At 44.8% G+C, this 16,115-nt stretch overlaps 1 protein-coding gene across 1 annotated transcript in view; it reads left to right on the forward strand.

The window, feature by feature from the left end:
- Positions 1–16,115, forward strand: part of CTNNAL1 (catenin alpha like 1) — a 261,726-nt gene that overhangs the window by 37,728 nt on the left and 207,883 nt on the right. The window lies entirely within an intron of this gene.

The raw sequence follows: 16,115 nt of genomic DNA on the forward strand, positions 1-16,115 counted from the left end.
TGTCAGTATAGAGTCCTTAAATATCAGAAATAAGGGTCAGTCTATGACATTACTTATTCTCTTAGGATATGGGGGTGAATGCCATCTGGTCCTGGCGATTTGTCTATTTTAATCTTTTTAAGACGCTGCTGTACTTCTTCCTGGGTCAGACAGGGCACTTTTAATGGGGAATTTACTTTTTACCTTCTGCATTTCATCTGACAGTTTATTTTCCTCAGTGAATACAGTGGAGAAAAAAGCATTTAATATCTTTCCTTTCTCCTTATCGCTCTCTGCAACGCCCCCCCCCCCCCCCCCATCATCACTCTGTGAAGGGCCGACACCTCAGATTTATACTTTTTACCATTTTATATAATTCTAGAACATTTTAGGGTTAGTTTTGCGCTCTTTGGCAATTAATCTCTCGGTCTCTAGTTTGGCTGCTTTTATTTGTTTTTTATATATTCCATTTTTTCTCCTTTTTTTTCAGTGCTTCCTCGCTACCCTCCTGTTTTAGTGATTTTTAAATGCTTTCTTTTTGTCATTTATTGCTTTATTTACAGTTCTATTTATCCACATTGGTTTTTTTCTTGTTCCTTAACCTTTTATTCCCATTAGCCATGTACCTCTCACAATTAGATTTTAGGATGCTTTTAAAAATATCCCATTTTGTGGCTGTATTTTTATTTTTGAGGACTTTGTCCCAGTTAGTTACGCCTATGGCCTTTCTTAGTTGGCTAAATTTAGCTTTTTTGCAGTTTGGTATTTTTGTTCCTCCCTAAAGAAACACTCGTTTGAATGACAATTGGAAGGTTATTTTATGGTCACTATTTCCCAGGTGTCCCCCAACCTGCACATCTGTTCTGTCAGGTCTATTGCGTTAATACTAAGTCCAGCATGGCTGTTCCTCTAGTCGGGTCCTGAACCAGTTGGGAAAGGTAATTGTTGTTGGTTATTGCCAAGAACCTGTTTCCTTTTGAGATAGACAGGGAAAATGAAACCTGTATATATCTGGGTAGTTGAAGTTCCCCATAATGACGACCTCATTATGATCTGCTGCCTCGTCTATCTCGTTTAGTAGCAGATTTTCTGTGGACTCTGGTATATTATGTGGTTTATAATAAACTCCTGTTAGTAATTTATTATTGTTTTTGCCTCCATACATTTCTGCCCACAGTGACTCCACATCTTCATGTCCCTCACTTATATCTTCTCGGAGTGTGGGCTTTAGACAGGACTTTACATAAAGCAGACCACTCCCCCTCTCTGGCTTTTGCAATCCTTTCTAAACAGACTGTAACCCTGTACAGTAGCCCAGTCATAGTCCTCCTCACACATCACCAATTCCAGTTCACCATTTTTATTTGTCAGGCTTCTGGCATTAGCATACATACAATTAAGAGGTTTATGTATATTTTTTACCCTACACCTTTCCTTCTGGACTGTTCTAGACCCTCCTTCCACTCCTCTCCCAGTTCCATTACCTCGCCCCAGGTCTCTATCTGCACTATCTTCCCCTCCTATAACGTAATTACCCTCCCCCCAGTCCCTAGTTTAAACACTCCTCCAACCTTCTAGCCATCTTCTCCCCCAACACAGCTGCCCCTTCCCCATTGAGGTGCAGCCAATCCCTACGATAGAGCCTGTAGTCGAGAAAGAAGTCAGCCCAGTTCTCCAGGAACCCAAACACATTCTTCCTACACCAGTTCTTGAGCCACTTGTTAACCTTCCTAATCTCCCGCTGCCTTCTTGTGTGGCTTTTGGTACAGGTAGTATTTCGGAAAACACTGCCTTTGAGGTCCTTGACCTAAGCTTGTGACCTGAATCCCTAAAATAATTAAGGACGCTCCACCTACCTCTAACTTTGTCATTGATTTTGATATGGCTCATGACTGCTGGATCTTCTCCAGCCCCTCCCAGTAATCTGTCAACCCGATCCGCGATGTGTCGAACTCCAGTGCCAGGAAGAGAACACACCAGTTGACTGTCTTTGTGACAGATCACCCTATCCTATACCCCTAATAATTGAGTGTCCCACTACCAGCACCTGTCTGGCCTGCCCTAATCTCCTGGTCCCCTGCTTACTGGAGCCGACATTTCTCTGCCTGGCTGCAGCATTGCTCTCCCTGAACTTACATCCCCCTCATCTGCCAACTGTGCAAACTTGTTGGGGTGTGTCAGATCAGGACTAGCCTCCCTGGCACTCTTCCCTATACCCCACTTTCTGTTATCTGCTTTCTCAAACTTGAGGGTATTCGGTTTAGAAAGAGACTGCTTAGGGCTGACCTAGTTGCAATGTAAGGCTTATATTACATTGGCTCATGTTCAGCCAGATCATCGCTAACGTGCGTTCACAGAAATGCTCGTTAGCGATGATCACACAGGATCTGCAGAACACTGATGCCAGCAGTGTGCGTTCCACAATTTACATAATGGGCAGCCCACGATAAAAATGCCTATTCTTGTTTGCAAAATGGACAATCATAGGGCATGAGATATATATATATATATATATATATATATATATATATATATATATATATATATATATACACTGCTCAAAAAAATAAAGGGAACACAAAAATAACACATCCTAGATCTGAATTAATTAAATATTCTTCTGAAATACTTTGTTCTTTACATAGTTGAATGTGCTGACAACAAAATCACACAAAAAAAAAAAATGCAAATCAAATTTTTTAACCCGTGGAGGTCTGGATTTGGAGTCACCCTCAAAATTAAAGTGGAAAAATACACTACAGGCTGATCCAACTTTGATGTAATGTCCTTAAAACAAGTCAAAATGAGGCTCAGTAGTGTGTGTGGCCTCCACATGCCTGTATGACCTCCCTACAACACCTGTGCATGCTCCTGATGAGGTGGCGGACGGTCTCCTGAGGGATCTCCTCCCAGACCTGGACTAAAGCATCTGCCAACTCCTGGACAGTCTGTGGTGCAACGTGACGTTGGTGGATATTGTGAGACATGATGTCCCAGATGTGCTCAATTGGATTAAGGTCTGGGGAACGGGCGGGCCAGTCCATAGCATCAATGCCTTCGTCTTGCAGGAACTGCTGACACACTCCAGCCACATGAGGTCTAGCATTGTCTTGCATTAGGAGGAACCCAGGGCCAACCGCACCAGCATATGGTCTCACAAGGGGTCTGAGGATCTCATCTTGGTACCTAATGGCAGTCAGGCTACCTCCTGTGGAGCACATGAAGGGCTGTGCGGCCCTCCAAAGAAATGCCACCCCACACCATTACTGCCCCAATGCCAAACCGGTCATGCTGGAGGATGTTGCAGGCAGCAGAACGTTCTCCACGGCGTCTCCAGACTCTGTCACGTCTGTCACATGTGCTCAGTGTGAACCTGCTTTCATCTGTGAAGAGCACAGGGCGCCAGTGGCGAATTTGCCAATCTTGGTGTTTTCTGGCAAATGCCAAACGTCCTGCACGGTGTTGGGCTGTAAGCATAACCCCCACCTGTGGACGTCGGGCCCTCATATCACCCTCATGGAGTCTGTTTCTGACCGTTTGAGCAGACACATGCACATTTGTGGCCTGTTGGAGGTCATTTTGCAGGGCTCTGGCAGTACTCCTCCTGTTCCTCCTTGCACAAAGGCGGAGGTATCGGTCCTGCTGCTGGGTTGTTGCCCTCCTACGGCCTCCTCCACGTCTCCTGATGTACTGGCCTGTCTCCTGGTAGCGCCTCCATGCTCTGGACACTACACTGACAGACACAGCAAACCTTCTTGCCACAGCTTGCATTGATGTGCCATCCTGGATAAGCTGCACTACCTGAGCCACTTGTGTGGGTTGTAGACTCCGTCTCATGCTACCACTAGATGAAAGCACCGCCAGCATTCAAAAGTGACCAAAACATCAGCCAGGAAGCATAGGCACTGAGAAGTGGTCTGTAGTCACCACCTGCAGAACCACTCCTTTATTGGGGGTGTCTTGCTAATTGCCTATAATTTCCACCTGTTGTCTATCCCATTTGCACAACAGCATGTGAAATTGATTGTCACTCAGTGTTGCTTCCTAAGTGGACAGTTTGATTTCACAGAAGTGTGATTGACTTGGAGTTACATTGTGTTGTTTAAGTGTTCCCTTTATTTTTTTGAGCAGTGTATTTATTTATTATATAAAATTATATGGAGCAACGGATGTTGACAGTACACTGAGTGCTATCCGCATCTTTTGCGGCCCCATTAAAGTGAATGTGCACAAGCCCTAATACTGCCGCTGATTATCTAATGAACGAGCAAACGCTTGTTTATCTGGCAATCCAGATTTTTAAGCATGCTATGGAGGAGATTGCTGCTTGTAATAGCAGCAGTCTCCTCCACTGACAGCTAGTTAATTGCCGACAAGGAACGCTTCCCTCCCAACAATCGCCTGGATGATTACATGTTGTAATACAAGCCTAAAGTGATCTTTCTAATGATCTGTTTATACCTTGGCTTATAGGTATGACAAAATGGCATTCTCCATGTCTAGGGGAGAGAAGGGATCCTCAGAACGCTCTGCCACAAGATGTTGTGATGGCCGCTTCATTGACTAAATTCACGAGTTGCCTGGATGTCTTCCTTAAAAAAAAACATTATACGTTTTAGATATTAGATTTCCGGAGATGAGACATTGATCCAGGGGTCTGATATGGAGACAAGCAAGCTTTCCCTTAATATGGGGCAATTGCCACTGGCATAATAATTTTATATATTTTTTTTTTTTGCCTTCTGGAGTAAGATTCTAGGTTGGACTTGATGGATCTGTGTCAGTTTTTTCCCAATCATTTTTAACTATTTTTGATATAGTATTTCATGTAGAATGTAGGTGCGTCCCTTATGCCAATGAACAGAACGAAGTACAGTCCTGTAAACTCTGCCCATGTGTTGTCTGCATCTCCCAGACGGATGACTGCTCCACTACCCAAACTCACTGCATCGTAGAAATGTAATTAACACCATTTTGTTTTTGCTATTTGGGAGGAAACTGGAGCGCTTGGGGGGGGGGGGGGGGGGGGGGTGGGGGAGGGGGGGGTGGGGGAGGGGCCCTTACAATCAAGGAAGAATATACCAACTCCAGGCGGATGTTGCCCTTGGCCACATTTGAAACCCAGGACCCCAGCACTGCAAGAAAACCACTGAGCCACTTGTACATATAATTGTTGGTTCTGCTAGCCATGAATATACATTTCTTGAAGTGAAATAGACTCTGCAGGCAGACGAGTTTGTGTTATCCATTGCATATTCAGTTTTTTTTCCGATGCAATGTGTGCTCCCTGTACCTATACAAAGCTGTGAGTAAAGAATGAGTTTTCTTGATGAAGCGGTATATCACTATGTGGGATGTGTTGATGCCTGTTATGTCCTCAGGCTATAAGCTTTGGTGGTCTCCATTAGCGCATGCAGCTCTTCAGCATTACTCATTTGTATGCCTTGCGTCTCTGGAAATCAGTAGGTGGTTGACATCTTTACTTCAAGTAGTAACCAACAAAATCAAATGCCTATTTAGTCCAATTCGTATGCTAATAAGTTCCTGAGCCAAGACAAATTTAACCTCTCGCATGATCTAAGCAGTGGGGTTAAAGTCTTCTCTCTTTATATTGTACGTCGTCTAGACTTATTTGTAAAGCACACCGTAAATGTTCTATCTTGTCTTTTTTAAAGCAGTCTCCTGCTGCACTCCCTAGTACTGTGCTTTTAAATTGGATTCTGAACATTCCTTATGAACCTAGCAGGTGACCAGGCCGGCAGAAGAAATGACTTATTTTCTGTAGTAACAGGTCCACCTCAAGGCCTAACCCATTAAAGGGGTTGTCTGGCAGTTACAACATTCTTAAAGTATCGCTGTACATTGAAAAAATTTGTCATATGTCATGATGACATATCAAAGGTTTTAATCTGTGGGGGTCGAGATGCTGGGACCCCCATGGATCACTAAAACAAGGAGATAGAAGCGTTCACACAGAGCACTGTCTCTCCTCGCTGCCCATAATGGGCTCGGTAGAAAGTATGGGTTCATATCCAGTCTATCTAAAGGGGTTGTCTCATCACCTACAGTACAGACCAAAAGTTTGGACACACCTTCTCATTCAAAGAGTTTTCTTTATTTTCATGACTATGAAAATTGTAGATTCACACTGAAGGCATCAAAACTATGAATTAACACATGTGGAATTATATACATAACAAACAAGTGTGAAACAACTGAAAATATGTCCTATTCTAGGTTCTTCAAAGTAGCCACCTTTTGCTTTGATTACTGCTTTGCACACTCTTGGCATTCTCTTGATGAGCTTCAAGAGGTAGTCCCCTGAAATGGTTTTCACTTCACAGGTGTGCCCTGTCAGGTTTAATAAGTGGGATTTCTTGCCTTATAAATGGGGTTGGGACCATCAGTGGCGTGAGGAGAAGTCAGGTGGATACACAGCTGATAGTCCTACTGAATAGACTGTAAGGCCCCTTTCACACGGGCGAGTATTCCGCACGGATGCGATGCGTGAGGTGAACGCATTGCACCCGCACTGAATACCGACCCATTCATTTCTATGGGGCTGTTCACATAAGCGGTGATTTTCACGCATCACTTATGCGTTGCGTGAAAATCGCAGCATGCTCTATATTCAGCGTTTTTCACGCAACGCAGGCCCCATAGAAGTGAATGCGGTTGCGTGAAAATCGCAAGCAAGTGCGGATGCGGAGCGATTTTCATGCACGGTTGCTAGGAGACGATCGGGATGGAGACCCGATCATTATTATTTTCCCTTATAACATGGTTATAAGGGAAAATAATAGCATTCTGAATACAGAATGCATAGTAAAACAGCGCTGGAGGGGTTAAAAAAAATAAAAAATATTTTAACTCACCTTAGTCCACTTGATCGCGTAGCCCGGCATCTCCTTCTGTCTCCTTTGTTGAATAGGACCTGCGGTGAGCATTAACCACCTCAGCCCCCAGTGCTTAAACACCCTGAAAGACCAGGCCACTTTTTACACTTCTGACCTACACTACTTTCACCGTTTATTGCTCGGTCATGCAACTTACCACCCAAATGAATTTTACCTCCTTTTCTTCTCACTAATAGAGCTTTCATTTGGTGGTATTTCATTGCTGCTGACATTTTTACTTTTTTTGTTATTAATCGAAATTTAACGATTTTTTTACAAAAAAATGACATTTTTCACTTTCAGTTGTAAAATTTTGCAAAAAAAAACGAGATCCATATAGAAATTTTGCTCTAAATTTATAGTTCTACATGTCTTTGATAAAAAAAAAATGTTTGGGTAAAAAAAAATGGTTTGGGTAAAAGTTATAGCGTTTACAAACTATGGTACAAAAATGTGAATTTCCGCTTTTTGAAGCAGCTCTGACTTTCTGAGCACCTGTCATGTTTCCTGAGGTTCTACAATGCCCAGACAGTACAAACACCCCACAAATGACCCCATTTCTGAAAGTAGACACCCTAAGGTATTCACTGATGGGCATAGTGAGTTCATAGAACTTTTTATTTTTTGTCACAAGTTAGCGGAAAATGATGATTTTTTTTTTTTTTTTTTCTTACAAAGTCTCATATTCCACTAACTTGTGACAAAAAATAAAAAGTTCTATGAACTCACTATGCCCATCAGCGAATACCTTGGGGTCTCTTCTTTCCAAAATGGGGTCACTTGTGGGGTAGTTATACTGCCCTGGCATTCTAGGGGCCCAAATGTGTGGTAAGGAGTTTGAAATCAAATTCTGTAAAAAATGACCTGTGAAATCCGAAAGGTGCTCTTTGGAATATGGGCCCCTTTGCCCACCTAGGCTGCAAAAAGGTGTCACACATCTGATATCTCCGTACTCAGGAGAAGGTGGGGAATGTGTTTTGGGGTGTCATTTTATATATACCCATGCTGGGTGAGAGAAATATCTTGGCAAAAGACAACTTTTCCCATTTTTTTATACAAAGTTGTCATTTGACCAATATATTTATCTCACCCAGCATGGCTATATGTAAAAAGACACCCCAAAACACATTCCTCAACTTCTCCTGAGTACGGGGATACCAGATGTGTGACACTTTTTTGCAGCCTAGGTGGGCAAAGGGGCCCATATTCCAAAGAGCACCTTTCGGATTTCACAGGTCATTTTTTACAGAATTTGATTTCAAACTCCTTACCACACATTTGGGCCCCTAGAATGCCAGGGCAGTATAACTACCCCACAAGTGACCCCATTTTGGAAAGAAGAGACCCCAAGGTATTCGCTGATGGGCATAGTGAGTTCATAGAACTTTTTATTTTTTGTCACAAGTTAGTGGAATATGAGACTTTGTAAGAAAAAAAAAAAAAAAAAAAAAATCATCATTTTCCACTAACTTGTGACAAAAAATAAAAAATTCTAGGAACTCGCCATGCCCCTCACGCAATACCTTGGGGTGTCTTCTTTCCAAAATGGGGTCACTTGTGGGGTAGTTATACTGCCCTGGTATTCTAGTGGCCCAAATGTGTGGTAAGGAGTTTGAAATCAAATTCAGTAAAAAATGACCAGTGAAATCCGAAAGGTGCTCTTTGGAATATGGACCCCTTTGCCCACCTAGGCTGCAAAAAAGTGTCACACATCTGGTATCCCCGTACTCAGGAGAAGTTGAGGAATGTGTTTTGGGGTGTCTTTTTACATATACCCATGCTGGGTGAGATAAATATCTTGGTCAAATGATAACTTTGTATAAAAAAATGGGAAAAGTTGTCTTTTGCCAAGATATTTCTCTCACCCAGCATGGGTATATATAAAATGACACCCCAAAACACATTCCCCACCTTCTCCTGAGTACGGAGATACCAGATGTGTGACACTTTTTTGCAGCCTAGGTGGGCAAAGGGGCCCATATTCCAAAGAGCACCTTTCGGATTTCACAGGTCATTTTTTACAGAATTTGATTTCAAACTCCTTACCACACATTTGGGCCCCTAGAATGCCAGGGCAGTATAACTACCCCACAAGTGACCCCATTTTGGAAAGAAGAGACCCCAAGGTATTCGCTGATGGGCATAGTGAGTTCATGGAAATTTTTTTTTTTTTGTCACAAGTTAGTGGAATAGGAGACTTTGTATGAAAAAAAAAAAAAAAAAAAATCATCATTTTCCACTAACTTGTGACAAAAAATAAAAAATTCTAGGAACTTGCCATGCCCCTCACGGAATACCTTGGGGTGTCTTCTTTCCAAAATGGGGTCACTTGTGGGGTAGTTATACTGCCCTTGCATTTTCCAGGGGCCCTAATGTGTGGTAAGTAGGTAAATGACCTGTGAAATCCGAAAGGTGCTCTTTGGAATGTGGGCCCCTTTGCCCACCTAGGCTGCAAAAAAGTGTCACACATCTGGTATCTCCGTACTCAGGAGAAGGTGGGGAATGTGTTTTGGGGTGTCATTTTACATATACCCATGCTGGGTGAGAGAAATATCTTGGCAAAAGACAACTTTTCCCATTTTTTTTATACAAAGTTGGCATTTGACCAAGATATTTATCTCACCCAGCATGGGTATATGTAAAATGACACCCCAAAACATATTCCCCAACTTCTGCTGAATACGGAGATACCACATATGTGACACTTTTTTGCAGCCTAGGTGGGCAAAGGTGCCCAAATTCCTTTTAGGAGGGCATTTTTAGACATTTGGATACCAGACTTCTTCTCACGCTTTGGGGCCCCTAAAATGCCAGGGCAGTATAAATACCCCACATGTGACCCCATTTTGGAAAGAAGACACCCCAAGGTATTCAATGAGGGGCATGGCGAGTTCATTGAAAAAAAAAAATTTTGGCACAAGTTAGCGGAAATTGATTTTTTTGGATTTTGTTCTCACAAAGTCTCCCTTTCCGCTAACTTGGGACAAAAATTTCAATCTTTCATGGACTCAATATGCCCCTCAGCGAATACCTTGGGGTGTCTTCTTTCCAAAATGGTGTTATTTGTGGGGTGTTTGTACTGCCCTGGCATTTGAGGGTCTCCGCAATCATTACATATATGCCCAGCATTAGGAGTTTCTGCTATTCTCCTTATATTGAGCATACGGGTAATGAGATTTTTTTTTTTCGTTCAGCCTCTGGGCTGAAAGAAAAAAATGAACGGCACAGATTTCTTCATTCGCATCGATCAATGTGGATGAAAAAATCTCTGCCAAAAAAATAAAAAGGAGGGGAAAGGCGTCTGCCAGGACATAGGAGCTCCGCCCAACATCCATACCCACTTCAGCTCGTATGTCCTGGCAAACCCGATTTCTCCATTCACATCAATCGATGTGGATGAATAAATCATTGCCGGGATTTTTTTTTTTATATATATACAAAGTGTTTGCCAAAGTATATGAACACCGCCACCTCCTCAGCTCATATGCCTCGGCAAACATATCTTTTACTGCAGAGGAGAAATCTCGTCTTGCAGCGCCGCATACACCGACTTGCGTGTAATCTGACAGCAGCGCAATGCTTCTGTCCGAATGCACATCAGTGCTGCAGCTGGATCAGTTGGTCCACCTGGAAGGTAAAAAAAACAAAACAAAAAAGAAAAAACCAGGCCGCAAAGCAATAACTTTATTAACTTTAGAACAGAACATATTAACTTTTTTAAACTTTTTTAACTTTTTTACTTACCGGTAATTTTTTTTTTGTTTAGTTTTTTTTTACCTTTATAGAACAAACCTCTCCTTCCCCATGGGACAATGTGCAAAGCGCAAATCGCCCAAAGATGTGGCGAAGTACGTTATGCACTTTATCCCAGGTGAAAGGAGAGGTTTGCAGCAGCTGTGAGTAAAAGGGCCCTAATAGCCCTGTGTGCCTGTCCTGTGAGATGCAATCCCTATGCTAGGTGTACCTGTGTGTGGTACTTCCGGAAACACTCTCCATAGCATAGGGCAGGGTGGTCCGGACAGTCAGGACAGAAATAGCGGGTGTCACGCCTTATTCCACTCCTGCTACAGACACGACATCTTTTTCGGGGTGACGGTTGGGTTGAGGTACCAGGAACGACACTGGGGAAATGTCGCTCGGGTAGACGGCTAACTACACTGGGGGATGGGGCCACGGAACCTCCTGGGTAAAGGAGGTTCTCGATGATCTCTTCCTGGAATTTGAGGAAAGATCGTGTTCTCCCAGCCTTACTGTAGAGAACAAAACTATTGTAGAGCGCCAATTGAATTAAATATACAGACACCTTCTTATACCAGCGTCTGGTTCTGCGGGAAACTAAATACGGAGACAACATCTGGTCATTGAAGTCCACCCCTCCCATGAGCGCATTATAGTCGTGGACACAGAGGGGCTTTTCAATGACACGGGTTGCTTGCTCAATTTGGATTGTCGTGTCTGCGTGAATGGAGGAGAGCATGTAAACGTCACGCTTGTCTCCATTTCACCGCGAGCAGTTCTTCGTTACACAAGGCAGCCCTCTCCCCCCTTGCAAGACGGGTGGTTACAAGCCGTTGGGGGAAGCCCACGCGACTAGTTCGCGCGGTGCCACAGGCGCAAATCCGTTCTAGAAACAAATGCCTAAAGAGGGCCACACTTGTGTAAAAATTGTCCACATAAAGATGGTACCCCTTGCCGAATAAGGGTGACACCAAGTCCCAGACTGTCTTCCCACTGCTCCCCAGGTAGTCAGGGCAACCGACCGGCTCCAGGGTCTGATCTTTTCCCTCATAGATCCGAAATTTGTGGGTATAGCCTGTGGCCCTTTCACAGAGCTTATACAATTTGACCCCATACCTGGCACGCTTGCTTGGGATGTACTGTTTGAAGCCAAGGCGCCCGGTATAATGTATTAGGGACTCGTCTACGCAGATGTTTTGCTCGGGGGTATACAAATCTGCAAATTTCTGGTTGAAATGGTCTATGAGGGGCCGAATTTTGTGGAGCCGGTCAAAAGCTGGGTGGCCTCTGGGACGGGAGGTGGTGTTGTCGCTAAAATGCAGGAAACGGAGGATGGCCTCAAATCGTGCCCTGGACATAGCAGCAGAGAACATGGGCATGTGATGAATCGGGTGCGTTGACCAATATGACCGCAATTCATGCTTTTTTGTCAGGCCCATGTTGAGGAGAAGGCCCCAAAAAATTTTAATTTCGGAAACTTGGACTGGTTTCCACCGGAAAGGCTGGGCATAAAAGCTTCCCGGGTTGGCGGATATAAATTGTGTGGCATACTGGTTGGTCTCTGCCACGACTAAGTCCAAGAGCTCCGCAGTCAAGAACAGCTCAAAAAATCCCAGGGCCGAACCGATTTGAGCCGTCTCAACCTGAACTCCAGACTGGGCGGTGAAAGGGGGAACTACAGGTGCGGCTGAAGTTGGTGACTGCCAATCAGGGTTTGCCAGCACCTCAGGGATTCTAGGGGCTCTACGGGCCTGTCTGCGCGGTGGCTGCGACGGGGTAACTACTGCACGTGCCACCGTACCAGCTTCAACTGCCCTTCTGGTGCTCGCTACTTCACCATGTTGTACGGCAGTGCTGGTACTAGGTCCAGGGAGGGCTGCGCTGCTGGTGTATGCCTCACCACGTGATCCGGCAGCGACAGCCCCACTCTGCTGCTCTTGAAGCGGATCCTGCATAACCTGTGGTCTAGCGACACGGGGCCGGGTACGCCTGGTGCTGCCAGGGACCTCCACCTCCTTGTCCGAACTTTGGGTCAGAGAGCCACTGCTTTCCACAGGTTCATATTCTGACCCGCTAGATTCATCAGATGAGGGTTCCCACTCCTCATCCGACTGGGTCAGAATCCTGTAGGCCTCTTCAGAAGAATACCCCCTGTTTGACATTTTGGACTACTAAATTTAGGGGTATTCCCTGAGACTACCCAAGAAAAAAAGCAAGCCTGTCTTACAAAGGGGAGGCTAGCGAAGTACCGGAGGCCGCTGCGGTTGATAAAAAATATCAAAACTGATTTTTTTATCGCCGCAGTGCGTGTAAAATGAATGTGCAGTGATCAAAAATATATATTCACTGCTCAAAAAAATAAAGGGAACACAAAAATAACACATCCTAGATCTGAATTAATTAAATATTCTTCTGAAATACTTTGTTCTTTACATAGTTGAATGTGCTGACAACAAAATCACACAACAATAAAAAACGGAAATCAAATTTTTCAACCCATGGAGGTCTGGATTTGGAGTCACACTCAAAATTAAAGTGGAAAAACACACTACAGGCTGATCCAACTTTGGTGTAATGTCCTTAAAACAAGTCAAAATGAGGCTCAGTAGTGTGTGTGGCCTCCACGTGCCTGTATGACCTCCCTACAACGCCTGTGGATGCTCCTGATGAGGTGGAGGACGGTCTCCTGAGGGATCTCCTCCCAGACCTGGACTAAAGCATCTGCCAACTCCTGGACAGTCTGTGGTGCAACGTGACGTTGGTGGATAGAGCGAGACATGATGTCCCAGATGTGCTCAATTGGATTCAGGTCTGGGGAACGGGCGGGCCAGTCCATAGCATCAATGCCTTCGTCTTGCAGGAACTGCTGACACACTCCAGCCACATGAGGCCTAGCATTGTCTTGCATTAGGAAGAACCCAGGGCCAACCGCTACAGCATATGGTCTCACAAGGGGTCTGAGGATCTCATCTTGGTACCTAATGGCAGTCAGGCTACCTCTGGCGAGCACATGGAGGGCTGTGCAGCCCTCCAAAGAAATGCCACCCCACACCATTACTGACCCAATGCCAAACCGGTCATGCTGGAGGATGTTGCAGGCAGCAGAACGTTCTCCATGGCGTCTCCAGACTCTGTCACATCTGTCACATGTGCTCAGTGTGAACCTGCTTTCATCTGTGAAGAGCACAGTGCGCCAGTGGCGAATTTGCCAATCTTGGTGTTCTCTGGCAAATGCCAAACGTCCTGCACGGTGTTGGGCTGTAAGCACAACCCCCACCTGTGGACGTCGGGCCCTCATATCACCCTCATGGAGTCTGTTTCTGACCATTTGAGCAGACACATGCACATTTGTGGCCTGCTGGAGGTCATTTTGCAGGGCTCTGGCAGTGCTCCTCCTGTTCCTCCTTGCACAAAGGCGGAGGTAGCGGTCCTGCTGCTGGGTTGTTGCCCTCCTACGGCCTCCTCCACGTCTCCTGATGTACTGGCCTGTCTCCTGGTAGCGCCTCCATGCTCTGGACACTACGCTGACAGACACAGCAAACCTTCTTGCCACAGCTCGCATTGATGTGCCATCCTGGATAAGCTGCACTACCTGAGCCACTTGTGTGGGTTGTAGACTCCGTCTCATGCTACCACTAGAGTGAAAGCACCGCCAGCATTCAAAAGTGACCAAAACATCAGCCAGGAAGCATAGGAACTGAGAAGTGGTCTTTGGTTACCACCTGCAGAACCACTCCTTTATTGGGAGTGTCTTGCTAATTGCCTATAATTTCTACCTGTTGTCTATCCCATTTACACAACAGCATGTGAAATTCATTGTCATTCAGTGTTGCTTCCTAAGTGGAGAGTTTGATTTCACAGAAGTGTGATTGACTTGGAGTTACATTGTGTTGTTTAAGTGTTCCCTTTATTTTTTTGAGCAGTGTATTTTTTGTCACTGCGGTGGGGCGGGCGTGGGTGAACGCACGTGTGGGCGACCGATCAGGCCTGATCGGGCAAACACTGCGTTTTGGGTGGAGGGCGAACTAAAGTGACACTAATACTATTATAGATCTGACCGTGATCAGTTTTGATCACTTACAGATACTATAAAAGTACAAATTCTGATTAGCGATACGCTATTTAGCGAATAAAAGTGACTGCAGTGCGGTGGGCTGGGCGCTAACTGACGCTAACTACCTAACCAAGGGGCCTAAACTATCCCTAAAACCTAACAGCCAATACTAGTGAAAAAAAAAAAGTGACAGTTTACACTGATCACTTTTTTTCCTTTCACTGGTGATTGACAGGGGCGATCAAAGGGGTGATCAAAGGGTTAATTGGGGTGCAGGGGGGTGATCAGGGGCTACAGTGAAGTGTTTGGTGTACTCACAGTGATGTCTGCTTCTCTGCTGGATCCAACCGACGAAAAGGACCAGCAGAGAAGCAGAGAAGCCATATAACAGATCATATTTACTAATATGATCTGTTATATGGCTTGTGATTGGATTTTTTAAAAATCGCCAGCCTGCCAGCCAATGATCATTGCTGGCAGGCTGGTGACGAACTTGTTCTTTAACTTTTGCCGGCCCGTGATGCGCATGCGCGGGCCGGCTTGGAGCGAAATCTCGCGTCTCGCGAGATGTCGCGTATATGCGTGACTGTGCGCAGCGCTGCCACCTCCGGAACGCGAATCTGCGTACAGCGGTCCGGAGGTGGTTAAATACAGGAACAGGACCTTTGATGACGTCACTCCGGTCATCACATGGTACGTCACATGATCTTTTACCATGGTGATGACCGGAGTGACACCGATCCCAAGCCCGAACTTCTGTGAAGAAGTTCGGGTTTGGGTACCAAACATGCGCGATTTTTCTCACGCGAGTGCAAAACGCATTACAATGTTTTGCACTCACGCGGAAAAAAATCGCGGGTGTTCCCGCAACGCACCCGCAAATTTTCCCGCAACGCCCGTGTGAAACCAGCCTTAGAAATTGTATTATGGCAAGAAAAAAGCAGCTAAGTAAAGAAAAACGAGTGGCCATCATTACTTTAAGAAATTAAGGTCAGTCAGTTAGCCGAAAAATTGGGAAAACTTTTAAAGTAAGGGCTATTTGACCATGAAGGAGAGTGATGGGGTGCTGCGCCAGATGACCTGGCCTCCACAGTCACTGGACCTGAACCCAATCGAGATGGTTTAGGGTGAGCTGGATCGCAGAGTGAAGGCAAAAGGGCCAACAAGTGCTAAGCATCTCTGGGAATTCCTTCAAGACTGTATGAAGACCATTTTAGGGGACTACCTCTTGAAGCTCATCAAGAGAATGCCAAGAGTGTGCAAAGCAGTAATCAAAGCAAAAGGTGGCTACTTTGAAGAACCTAGAATATGACATATTTTCAGTTGTTTCACACTTGTTTGTTATGTATATAATTCCACATGTGTTAATTCATAGTTTTGATGCCTTCATAATCATGAAAATAAAGAAAACTCTTTGAATGAGAAGGTGTGTCCAAACTTTTGGTCTG

This window comes from Bufo bufo, chromosome 5 (assembly GCF_905171765.1).
Source record: "Bufo bufo chromosome 5, aBufBuf1.1, whole genome shotgun sequence".
Lineage (NCBI taxonomy): Eukaryota > Metazoa > Chordata > Amphibia > Anura > Bufonidae > Bufo > Bufo bufo.